At 31.3% G+C, this 11,718-nt stretch overlaps 1 protein-coding gene across 1 annotated transcript in view; it reads right to left on the bottom strand.

Annotated features, from left to right (window-relative positions):
* RhoGAPp190 (Rho GTPase-activating protein 190) overlaps positions 1-7,027 on the bottom strand; it is a 144,701-nt gene extending 137,674 nt beyond the window's left edge. The window contains 1 exon segment of the mRNA XM_067265321.1: positions 6,872-7,027. The gene's annotated coding sequence lies outside the window, so the exon portion shown is untranslated.
* Between the last annotated feature and the right edge of the window lie 4,691 nt (positions 7,028-11,718).

The following is an 11,718-nucleotide window of genomic DNA, read 5'->3' on the forward strand; positions in this document are numbered from 1 at the left end:
CGACACGTGTTCCACAGCCATCTTGTATTGTCTCGCGCGCATGGCATTCTGGGATCTCTCTTATGACTAAATCTACTTTCAAGAACACTCTTCAATCGATCGCGATTAAACCTCGATTGAAACGGTCGAGAGAGATCGCACCAAGACATACACCCTGACCTTGCTCACAATCTAGATTGAAATGCTCGGTGCAAATGGGGTATAAGGCCCTAGTTTAGTAGTATTACAGAGTATAATATGCATATTTTAATATATTTTTTTAAAAAAAACAAACCCACTGAGAAATGTTCCGTGTGTTTAACAAGGTTCGGGAAACTGAAAATTTTAACAACGGGTTCGGCCGAACCTGTGCGAACCCGCCGAATATCACCACTGAGCAGTGCTATAATGAAGGTTCACTGTATATCTGTTTCATACATTTTGTATATTCTATGTAATTAATAAATGCAGAGTAATAAATATTGGGATTTACCCAGAGAATATATATAATAGTTTCCCTCTTTTTTCAACTATTGCAACAACAAACATGAATGAGAATAAACCAAACTACTATACATGGTTTATCCAAGGAGAGGCTCACTGCCACAAAGCCTCGAATGAATATAATACTGACATATTGAAGTACTCAGAAATACTCAGTGGTTTGAATATTTCTTTAAACTAAATTCATTTGTTGTGGAATAAATGTCTTTAAATTTGGCAAGTAACTTTCGGAACAAGATAATGACCATTCTAATTGCACAACAGGCTTATTTAAATTTTCATATAATCAATACAACAAATTTACCTCGACAACTGTTAAAAACTAAACTAAAATCTCATTCATAAGATAAAAATATGCTATGACACGCTGGCATATAAACAGAATATTCAATGATTCATCATAAAATTATAAATAATTCAAGGTAGATCTATTTAAAAAGAAGGTAAAGAGCATTGTTCATATAGGTTAAATGTTAAATAGAGTAAACTATGTTAAAATTTTTAAAATGTATTTCATTTATACAAAGTTCTAGCTGTATAAATATAAATAAATTAAATATACCTCAAGACTGTAGAATAAATTATTTGACAAATATATCAAAATCAACTAAAATATAGAGTAAATTAATGTACGAAATGTAAACTATAACAACATGATCCTATGTTTACTATAGGAGAAAGTAAATAGAAAATAATAAATTGATAAATAAATGGCTTTATATTTTTACACAAATGATTAATAATACAATAAAATTACAAACATTTAGGTCCTTCAACTTATTTAAATATAATTTAACAATATTTATATGTATAAAGGTATGTAATAAATCTTCAGAATTAAACTATATAACTATATATAAGTTACAATAAATCATAATTTAGAATTTATTTCAGTTTATATGTATATATATATTATACATAAGAATCAGGATATATATACAGCCATATCTAATGGAGATCTATAAACAATATTCTAGTTCACTACAGTGGAAAGTGGCAATTTTGCATGCATCATCACTGTCAAATCATCTAATTACAATGATTTTGAAAAAATAAACACAATAAATATGATAAAAAAAAAAGTGGTTGTAATTGTTTTTTATTGTGTAATGAATGAAAAATCTGCAATTACCTCTCATAATTTAATATTATGAATAATATATGGAGATTTACTCCTTAAAACATTCATAATATATAGTATATCGTGCATATGCAAATTTTATCATTTCATAGATTATTTTAATAATTTATTTAAAAAACAGTAAATAAATAAATACGAAAATTTAATTTAGTCTTAATTAAAAGAGTCACATGTTTTATATTTAAATAAACAGTAATAGATAATTTAATGTCTTTGATTTTAATCAGCTTTAACTTAGCCTTAACTCCATTCATTACAATTATAGAAAATAATTTCAAAATCAATATATTTATTGATTATTAACATTAAATTTCTTCAAGAATAATTGTATATTTATATTGATTAAATTAAGTAATTATAGAAGCTAATTTTCTATAATAAATTTCATTAAAAATTACTAAGGAAGAAAGAAAAAAATCCAAATATTTGTATAAAAATTAAAATGTTCTCTCCGAATTTTGAAATTAGATTAATATTGAATTTAAAATGTATATCAAAAAATTTAACTATCATTTTGGATGGAAATATTTATAATATAAACACTATGTTAAAAAAAACAAGAAATCTAATAGCTTCATAAATCTTATCTCAGTAGCATTAGTGATGTGATGTGCTCTATCCGAAAAACACTTCTCATCTAATTCAACTAACGATACACATTAAAAATTATTAATTATTAACAATCCCAAATTGTAAAATATTATATTAATGCTACACTTAATATGTTAACATTCCATCAATGTGTAAACACATGGTAACATTTGGTAAATAAATTAAAAATCCAATAGTAAATCACATTTAATATAAAATCATCTTAACCTTGAATTACAGCAAATATTGATTGATGTGAAACAGCTACCAAACACCGAACTTCAGGTAAAACGATCTTGTGGATACTTTTGACAAAATGACAAAAAAAAAAAATCACAAGTTATTTAATATTTCATTACGTTTTTTCTAGCGGTCGTAACTGATTAATAACTCTGTCACAAATTCCAAGATTTATCACACCATATTAATTAATAATTTGTACAGATTCTGATAGTTTGAAGTACACAAAACATCCACAAGAAAAACTCCAGAAATGAAAAATTAATCCACAGTTTTAACATTGAATTGAAGTAATGAAATATCAGGGAAAAAAAACTTCAGATAATAATTTTTATTCAATTAAACTGGTTAATATTTTTCTACTGTGTATTAAAATTGCCAGTAAGCAGGTAGAAAGTTTCATACATGAGAAGCAATGAAATCGTTAGACTTGATTAATCATGTACATAAAATTTATTCTGCACAATAATTGTTTAAATATATTTACTAGCAATTACTTTCTTTTTATTATATCCATATTTAATTATATTAAAGATTTATTTCTTAAGTTTGTTTCATTCATTTCTCCACTATAATATGTAAAATAAACTATAAACAGTAATTATATGTAATTATGAGGTCATTATGGAATTACAATTTTTAATATATGTTTAATATTACAAATATCTCCGTGATTATTTAAGAATAGAAAACATTAAAGAACCAGAAACGGATCATTCTCCAAGAATTCCCGAGGTTTCCAGCCTGACCAGATTCTTTCCTGGCTTATGAGAGCAGTAGGTAGGCTGAAACCTTAACTGCTCCGCCATCCAGCCGTCAACACCAAAAATTAGTTTTAATGTTAATTACGTTGACACTAATTTTATAAAAAAAATTCCTAAATTTAAAAAACCCAGATAGAGGAAGAAATATAACACTGAAAATCCATCAAATTATCCTTGTTAAGGATCATACGAAGCTATTTGAAATGCAAAGACATTGAAGAATACATTTAACAGAAGACAAATTATGAACTATAATTTGTAAAATCAATCTTTTAAGATTGATTGATTGACTGATTATTTAAAAAATAAATTGAGTAAGCCACCTTAAATATAATTAAAAGAAACACCAAAAGGTTCGTATGGAAAAAGATTAAATTATAATTAAATCAAACTTCGAGTTACAATTATATTCAAACCTTTTCCGAGTGATTTTGATCAAGCACTTAAATGACCATTAGCAAAAAATATAAAAGAATTTAGGAATCCAGAATTTTTCTTATTCAAATTTCAAAAAATATTCTGTATTATGAATTTTTCTGAGATTACATAAAATTTTGAAACATTAAAAGTGCAGCAAGGGAAGCATATAACACTCAAAATCCAATAAATTGTCAGAGTTAAGAATACTATGTTTTAAATATACAAATATTACTGAATAATAGTTAAATTAAATCTTATAATCTTAATAACAAGATCAAATTTTAATTAAATGAATTATTTCTATTCACAAGTTTAAAAAAATATATTCAATAGTAATATTTACAATCATGTATGATTTTTAAACATGAAAAGAGCAGAGAGAGAAGCATATGGACACTCAGAATTCAACAGATATTGTTGTATAATATAAATATGAACAATTTTTAACATAGAATATAATATAAAAACATTACATATTTAGAGAATGATTCTAAAAAAGTAAGATTTAATTATAATAAAATTCATTATGTTATAAACACATTTAAACTCTTCTCAGAACAATCTTAACTGTGCATTTAATGATCATCAAACACACAAACATAAAAAAAACATATAAAAAAAACCACATATCAGAAATCTGTCTGGATCACTCCAGAGTGTGAATTTTAATTAGGAGAATAAATCCTTCAGTTCAAATTTCAATAATATAAATATCTCTGAAATTATAATAGCTTTGAAACATTAAAGTGTGCAGAGAGAGGCATATAACATTCAAAATTCAATAAATTGTTCAGGTTCACATTATAATGTTACTTTAAATATAGACATCTTGCAGAATACATTTAACGGAATATAATATATTTACAAACTGTAATAACTGAATCGTACAATAAAATAATTAAAAAAACTTAAATTATTCTAAAAGTTCTCCTTGATATTATTAATCAAAACAGCTTATTAATCTTATTAAATTCAGCTCCACATTAGCTCCTTTGAAGCCATTCTAATCAACTATTTAATAATCATTAAATATACAGACGTAGAAATATATTAAAAAAGTATACGAATCAGGATATTTTAAGTTAGAGAATGATTTTTTTTCTAACTTCTTGGCTTCGAAATACTAAAAATATGGAAAGCGAAGTACATAACACTCAAAATCCAACAGATTGCTAATTACAAGTATTATAATTTTGTTTTACATGTACAGATATTACAGAAAACATTGAAGGATAACACTGGAATCAAATCTTAGTATTTAAAAAACAAAGTATTTTTGGATATCTCCTTCATGTATTTAACATAAACATCCCACAAACACATAAAAAAAATAAATAAAAGTTAATTATAATTGAATTTTTTTTCAAGTTATAAACATGTTTAACTCATAAGAATAAATATAATCAAATATTTAATGATCAATAAGTATACAAATCTATTTTAAAAAATATGAAAAATTTGTCTGAATCATTCTGGAGTGAGAATTTTAAGTGAAAGAATTACTACATTTGCCCAAATTTCAGTATTACATATGGTTTTGTAACATTAAAAGTGTGGGTAGAGAGGAAAATTTTAATATTCAAAATTCTATGGATTATATTACTCTGTATCTGAACGAAGCTGTTTAAAAGGCAGATACTATATAATTAATGTGTGAACAATAATGATCGAATAAATTCTTATAATACTCATAAAATAAATTGTTTTTACTAATTAAATCAAAGAATTGTTTTAAAATCTCATAAAATTACAGAGGTAAATCATAATTAAATTCATCTCTATGTTACGAATATATTTAAACCCATTTAAGAACCATTCAAATCAAACATCTAACGATCAATAAATACACATATCTATAAAAAAAAATATAAAAATAAATCACAAATTTGTCTGAATCACCATGAAGCAAGAATTTTAAGTAAAAAAATTACTACATTTGATTTTGGTATTACACATGGCTTCGAAACATGAAACGTGTGGAACAAGGAACATTTTAATATTGAAAATTCTACAGATTGTTGTTCATATTCAGATTATTATAAAGTTGTTTTAAATGGCAGATACTGTATAATATATTTACAGACAATAATATTTGAATCAAATCTCATTGAAGTAATTAACATAAATATTACAGGAAAAAAATATAAGTAAAAATCATAATTAAATTCATCTCTATCTTACGAGTACACTTAAACCCATTTAAGAACCATTAAATCAAACATTAACGATCAATAGCTATAAAAAAAAAAATATATATATACATCAGAAATTCATCCGAATCGCCATGGAGCAAGAATTTCAAGTAAGAAAATTACCATGTTTACCCAAATTTCAGCATTATACACATCTTCGAAACATCAAACGCATGGAGTGAGAAGCATTTTAATATTCAAAATTCTAGATTGTTCACGTTCAGATTATTATAAAGTTGTTTTAAATTACAGATACTATGTAAATATAATCAAAAACAGTAATATTTGAATCAGATCGTAAGATACTTATCAATTAAATATGTAAAAATTACAGTAAATCATTATTAAATCCACATCTACTTTAAGAACCATTTAAGAACTGCACAAATCTATAAAAAAAAAAAATCAGAAATTCGTCCGAATCAGAAAATAATTTCAAGAAAGAAAATTACCCAAATTTCAGTATTACATGTGGCTTCATACAGAGCAAGGAGCATTTTAACTTCCAAAATCCTACAGATTGTTCATTATAAACGTTATAATACTCATGTACTATGTAAATACATAAATAAAGAAACAATAATATTTGAATTAAATGATGAAAATCTGTAAAATTAGAGAGTAAATCATAATTAAATCTCTCTTAATCACACACTTAATGATGATTAAAAGTATAAATTAAAGAAAAATATACAAATAAATAATAAATAAAAAAAATGTGCCAGAAAAACCTTCAAGGCACTCACCATTGATAAAGGTGTATAAACAGCTGAGAATTCTTATTAAATATAAATTTAATGGAATTAAATTATGAAAAACCCAATGTAAATTTGAAAAAAATGTTACTTAATTGGAACCATGTTTAACTGTATCTATTGATTAAGCAGTTATTGGTTATAAGAGCGAATAACGTTCCATGACGATAAATAAACCGTAAAACAGCTTATAAAATGCCATTATGGGGTATAATATAAGTGATTTATATTATAAAATTTCTTTTACCTTTCAGTAAAATGTACAAATATATAAAACCCATTTACCTTTAATTAATGAGTTTATTCCTTAAAAATGACGTTTGAAGGCGTTATATACGTTGTAATTAATCGATAATTCCTTATAAAACGTTATCTTCCTTTCGATACTGTAAAACAATTTTCACCAAACGACCAAACTGGCTACGGCGGCCATCTTGGGATTGGTTTAGAGACGATTTTTTTTTCCTTGTTTATTCAATTTATTATTATTTTTTATATTATTATTATTATTACCGAAAAATTTATTAAATTTATGAAAATTAATTTATTAATACTCTACGCGTTTATCTAAATTAATATCAATTTTATTTTTCGATGTCGGTGTTATTAAATTGGCTTTTCCCACGTCAATTTTTGTGTGATTTATTAGAATTTATTTTATTTTACTATAGTTATTTTTTAATTATTTTATTAATAAATTGTTTTTTATCTGGAATATTAATCAGTGATTAAATTGTGGTTGAGTTATTAACGTGCGGGCCGTTAGATATTACCAGTCGCGGGCCGCCATTTAGGATTATGTAATATAGGATAAGGATGACGTGTTACGGCTTTGTAAATAGCGTATGGCATCAAATGCGTTTTAGTAAAATTAGAATGGAAAAAATGTTACAAATATTGATTAAATTGTAGATTGCCACATCTGAATTGATTTGTTTTACAAAACAATGCTCTGGTGTTTCTTTCTTTCTTCTTCAAACTGATCTTTTTTCTGACGGGCACTGTCAGAAAAAAGATCAGTTTGTGAAATAAACCGATGCCGATATTGGGAAAATTCTCCTGTGCTGATATATCAGTACAGTTATCATCTCTAGACTATTGAAAAGAGTGGTTAAAACTGCCGAACACCGGTCGTGGATTCGCGTGAAGTCAATAGAATGGACACGTGGAGTTTTCCTCTTTCTTTCAAGTTTTGTAACCCCTAAATACGGTGTTGCAAAACGGCATGATTCGGGAGACGATGATAATTTTACGTAGTTCTTTCAACTGATCAAACTTTTTATCGATTCAGGCCTTTATTATTCCGCTAGCATTGACACGTCAAATTTTTGAATATTTTACTTAACTCCCCATTTTGTTTGGCTTCCTTCCGGAAGCGGAATCCTGAAAATCGACGTAATGGCTGTCGTTTGTGTACATACGTTCTGGAATCACGACTGGAACAATTACGATTTTGTGGTTCTAAATTTTGGGATTTCCTAGGAGAACCGGCATTTTTAGTTTGGTCGAGAAGATTACAAAGTTCGCAGAAAGTTGTTAATCATATTCGTCTTCGTCATATTCTAAGACCTGTTCGTCGAGCTCCTGCTTCAAGGAATCGTCGCATCATCGTTTGTGCTCGCTTGTTTCAGAACAGGTGTGAAATTACGTGAAGAATGATCCAAATTAACAGTAGTGGTTTCTTTCATATTATTTTTCAGTTATTTCAACAAGCTTTCCCGCTTCGTTTCATTTCTCCTCTAAACGTGTTATAAGGTGTTTAATTGGAGAGTTGGCGACTCGATTTTGATTAGAATCGTGTCTTCTAAGATCTTGCAATAAGTTATTTGCCACGTAGGGGACCCCATCGAGACTCTCCTGCTTTTGTTTGTTAAGTTATGGCAACGCAACACTTGGACGATGCCTTCCGGGAGGTCCTTTAAGTGAAACTGGTCCCTATTTAAGAATTACAGACGCGGAGAAACCCAGAAAACTCCACGTGGCCAGCCCGTCCGGGCGAGGCGCGAACCCACGACTCCCAGTGTTCAGGGTATATATATACATATATATATATACATAAAAAAGCATTATATTATATATATATATATATAATAAAACGCTTTTTTAAAAAATAGGTAGGATGGGACCGCTTGTTTACAAAAGTTCGCAACGGCCACCCAGGCTTATGTTTTCGTCTTAAAGAACAATCTATGACACGTGACGTTGAAAAGAGAATCAAGCGGCTCAGGTTCTTGTTCTTGTTCTTGTTCGTGGGTTTATGTTGGAAGGTGTGGCCGTTGTCGGCTTTTCTTCCGATGCGCCGCCTGGTGGCTAGGCGAAGCGGCCGGTCTTATATATGTACCACTCAAGGGATGAGATGTGGTGGCGCGGGTCTAAGCCCGCGTGTGGCCAGTAAAGTTGGCTGAGGTGACGAATCTGGTGAAGGTCCAAAGAGAGGGCTTGGCCCAACTCCCGACGGGCCTCGTTGTACGCCGGACACACCAGCCAGAAGTGATCGGGGGATTCCTCCTGCCCGCAGTGCTGGCAGTCCGGTGAGCGGCTAAGGTGACGAGAAAAAAGGAAAGATTGAAGAGGCACCGTATTTGTACGTAGCCTCGCCAAAAGCGATTCCGCACGGCGCGAGGAGGCCAGATGGTAGGGCCAAGGGGAGAACGGCCGGAGGTGATCCCTCCCCTTGTGCCGGAGAGCTGCCGACCAATTGTCGGTGAGGGCGAGCACGATCTTGTCCCTGTTGAGCCGTCGTAGGTCTCTCAGGGTCAGGGAGCGGCGCCAGGAGCCAGTAAGATCGGCGTAACTGGCTGCCCTATTGGCCGCTTCGTTAATCTGAATGCCCGAATGTCCTGGGATCCATACGAGGTCTAGGGGGGCAGGGAACCTGCTGACCATAGATGCAATGTCTGAGATGATGGCCGTCGAAGAGAAGGAGACGTTCGCGATTGCCTGCAGAACGGAACGGCTGTCTGAAAAAATTACAGTCGGACGATTATATTGGGAGGCGATCATCAGCGCTCGCTGAATCCCGATTGCTTCTGCCGTGAAAACGCTGCAGGCGTCGTGGAGGCGCCAAGCGGCTCAGGTAAAGTCGATGCAATAGTCGTAGCGCCACAATTTTTTTTTTTTTTTTTGCTTTTGTTAGCACTTTAGGGAGGGGTCTTGACGGCCGGATGGCCGAGCGGTAAAGGTGGCAGCCTACCGCTCTGGGGGACCCGGGATCGAATCCGAACGGGTCGAATAATCCCCAGGAATTTTTCGGGGGGTGGTCCGTTCGGATATGTCGGGCCCCGTCCCTCACCACCCGGTCGCCCCATTGTGGGCCTGGCCGAACCCATAATGAGCCTACTAAAAGAGGCCCTCTTGGTGCCCACAGGGCGGAAAGAGTTAAAAAAAAAAAAAAAAAAAGGAGGGGGTCTTCGTTTAATAAAACAAAATCGGATTGGCGCAGAAACCCGTTACCTCTAAGCAGGAAATCCTTCTCTTCACAAGATACAAATTTTTTATCCTTGCCCGAAACGAGGAGTCTTAAATCGTTACCAGTGAGTAACTGTGCAAGTATTCTACCACGTTCTACCCAGACTTTCCAGATTCCAAAAACTTGTTAGAAGGGAGACATCAATCACAGTAAAAGTCATGGTACCATCTTAACTTCAGATCAGGCAAGAGACATCTCTTAACTCTGCAGCAAATGCCCAGATAGCCGGGCGGTTAGAATGGATGCTTACCGGTCTGGGGATCCGATATTGAATCCGGTCGGGTAAAAAACCCAAAGCCGAGGCTTTGACCACTTTGTCCATCTGGCTGTTCTGCTTTTGTTGACTATTCCTCGAAAATTTTTGCAGTGGGTCTTAAAATTAGAGTTATCCTATAGATCAGTGATTCTCAAAGTGTAGGTCGTGAAAAATATTTGGGGGGTCGCTGAAAAATTGATGCCAGATCAATTTTTTTTCAAATATTTTATAAATTTACTATGGATTCATGTTTAGAAATAATAGAAATAAAAAATATATAAAATAATTTTTACTTAATAAATTACACATGTAAATAATAAAAACAATATAAATATTTAAATACGACCCTAACCCCATCCCTCTGGGATGTTTTTCGACACATACTCATTCTTCGGGGGTCTTTTAAAATTTTTAATTGCAGAAGGGGGGTCGCGGTCCAAAAAGTTTGAGAAACACTGCTATAGATGTTTGCTTCATTTTCTTCCAAAATAAGCCCATCAATGGCAGAGTGGATATTACTGTATTACCAAACAAGCGGGGGAGGGGTTCGCGCCTGACAAACGGGATAGCACCATCGAGTTTTTTGGGTTTCCTTTATCTAGAAAGGAACCAGTTTCTCATTGAAAGTCTTTTCGGGAGATATTACTTCTTGGCAGATCTCCCACATGTTTAGTTTCCGTATTCCATCAAACCTAAATTAAACCTTTCAATATTCTTATAGGAGGAGAAAGAAGTTAGCTGAATACAATTTTTTCAATGTTTTTTTAATAAGTTTCATTGTGTGAAAACTTTTATTTGCTTTATGCTATAGGCTTATACAGTAGAGAGTCGTAAATCGGCACTCTGGTAATCGGAATCGCCGGTAATCGGCACGATTTTCAGTCGGACTGTGTCGTGCTGAATCGAACGTTTTTGATACTAAATTTACTTCTAAAGTATAATTTTCATGTTTTTATATTCTTCAATATATTTATTTTGTTTGTACAAAATGCAGAAATAATTTTTAACGATACGATAGCCTCGATTATTATTATAAAAATTTTCGTTAGACTTAAAATCGACGAATATTCAACACGAAGCGACACGCAACGGAGAAAAATTCAACACAAAGCGACACGCAACGGAGAAAAATTTGAACATCGGACAGGTTAATATACCGTATTAGCTCGAATATAACGCGATATTTTTCGACCATTTATTTTCCTGAAATGAAAAGACAGTCGCTTCCAAAAAATAATTTTTAGTGGATCACCATTTATTTCCTTACATTGTTCAAGAATAAAAACTATAGGACGACCCGATCTTCCTTTTTAGGCTTCACGGCCGCCCAGGAAACAATTCTATAAAACACAGGATTAATTATAAAAATTTTCACAAATAATATTTGTGAAAATTTTTATAATTTTT

This window comes from Centruroides vittatus, unplaced genomic scaffold, assembly GCF_030686945.1.
Source record: "Centruroides vittatus isolate TY-2023 unplaced genomic scaffold, ASM3068694v2 contig_221, whole genome shotgun sequence".
In the NCBI taxonomy this organism is placed as follows: domain Eukaryota; kingdom Metazoa; phylum Arthropoda; class Arachnida; order Scorpiones; family Buthidae; genus Centruroides; species Centruroides vittatus.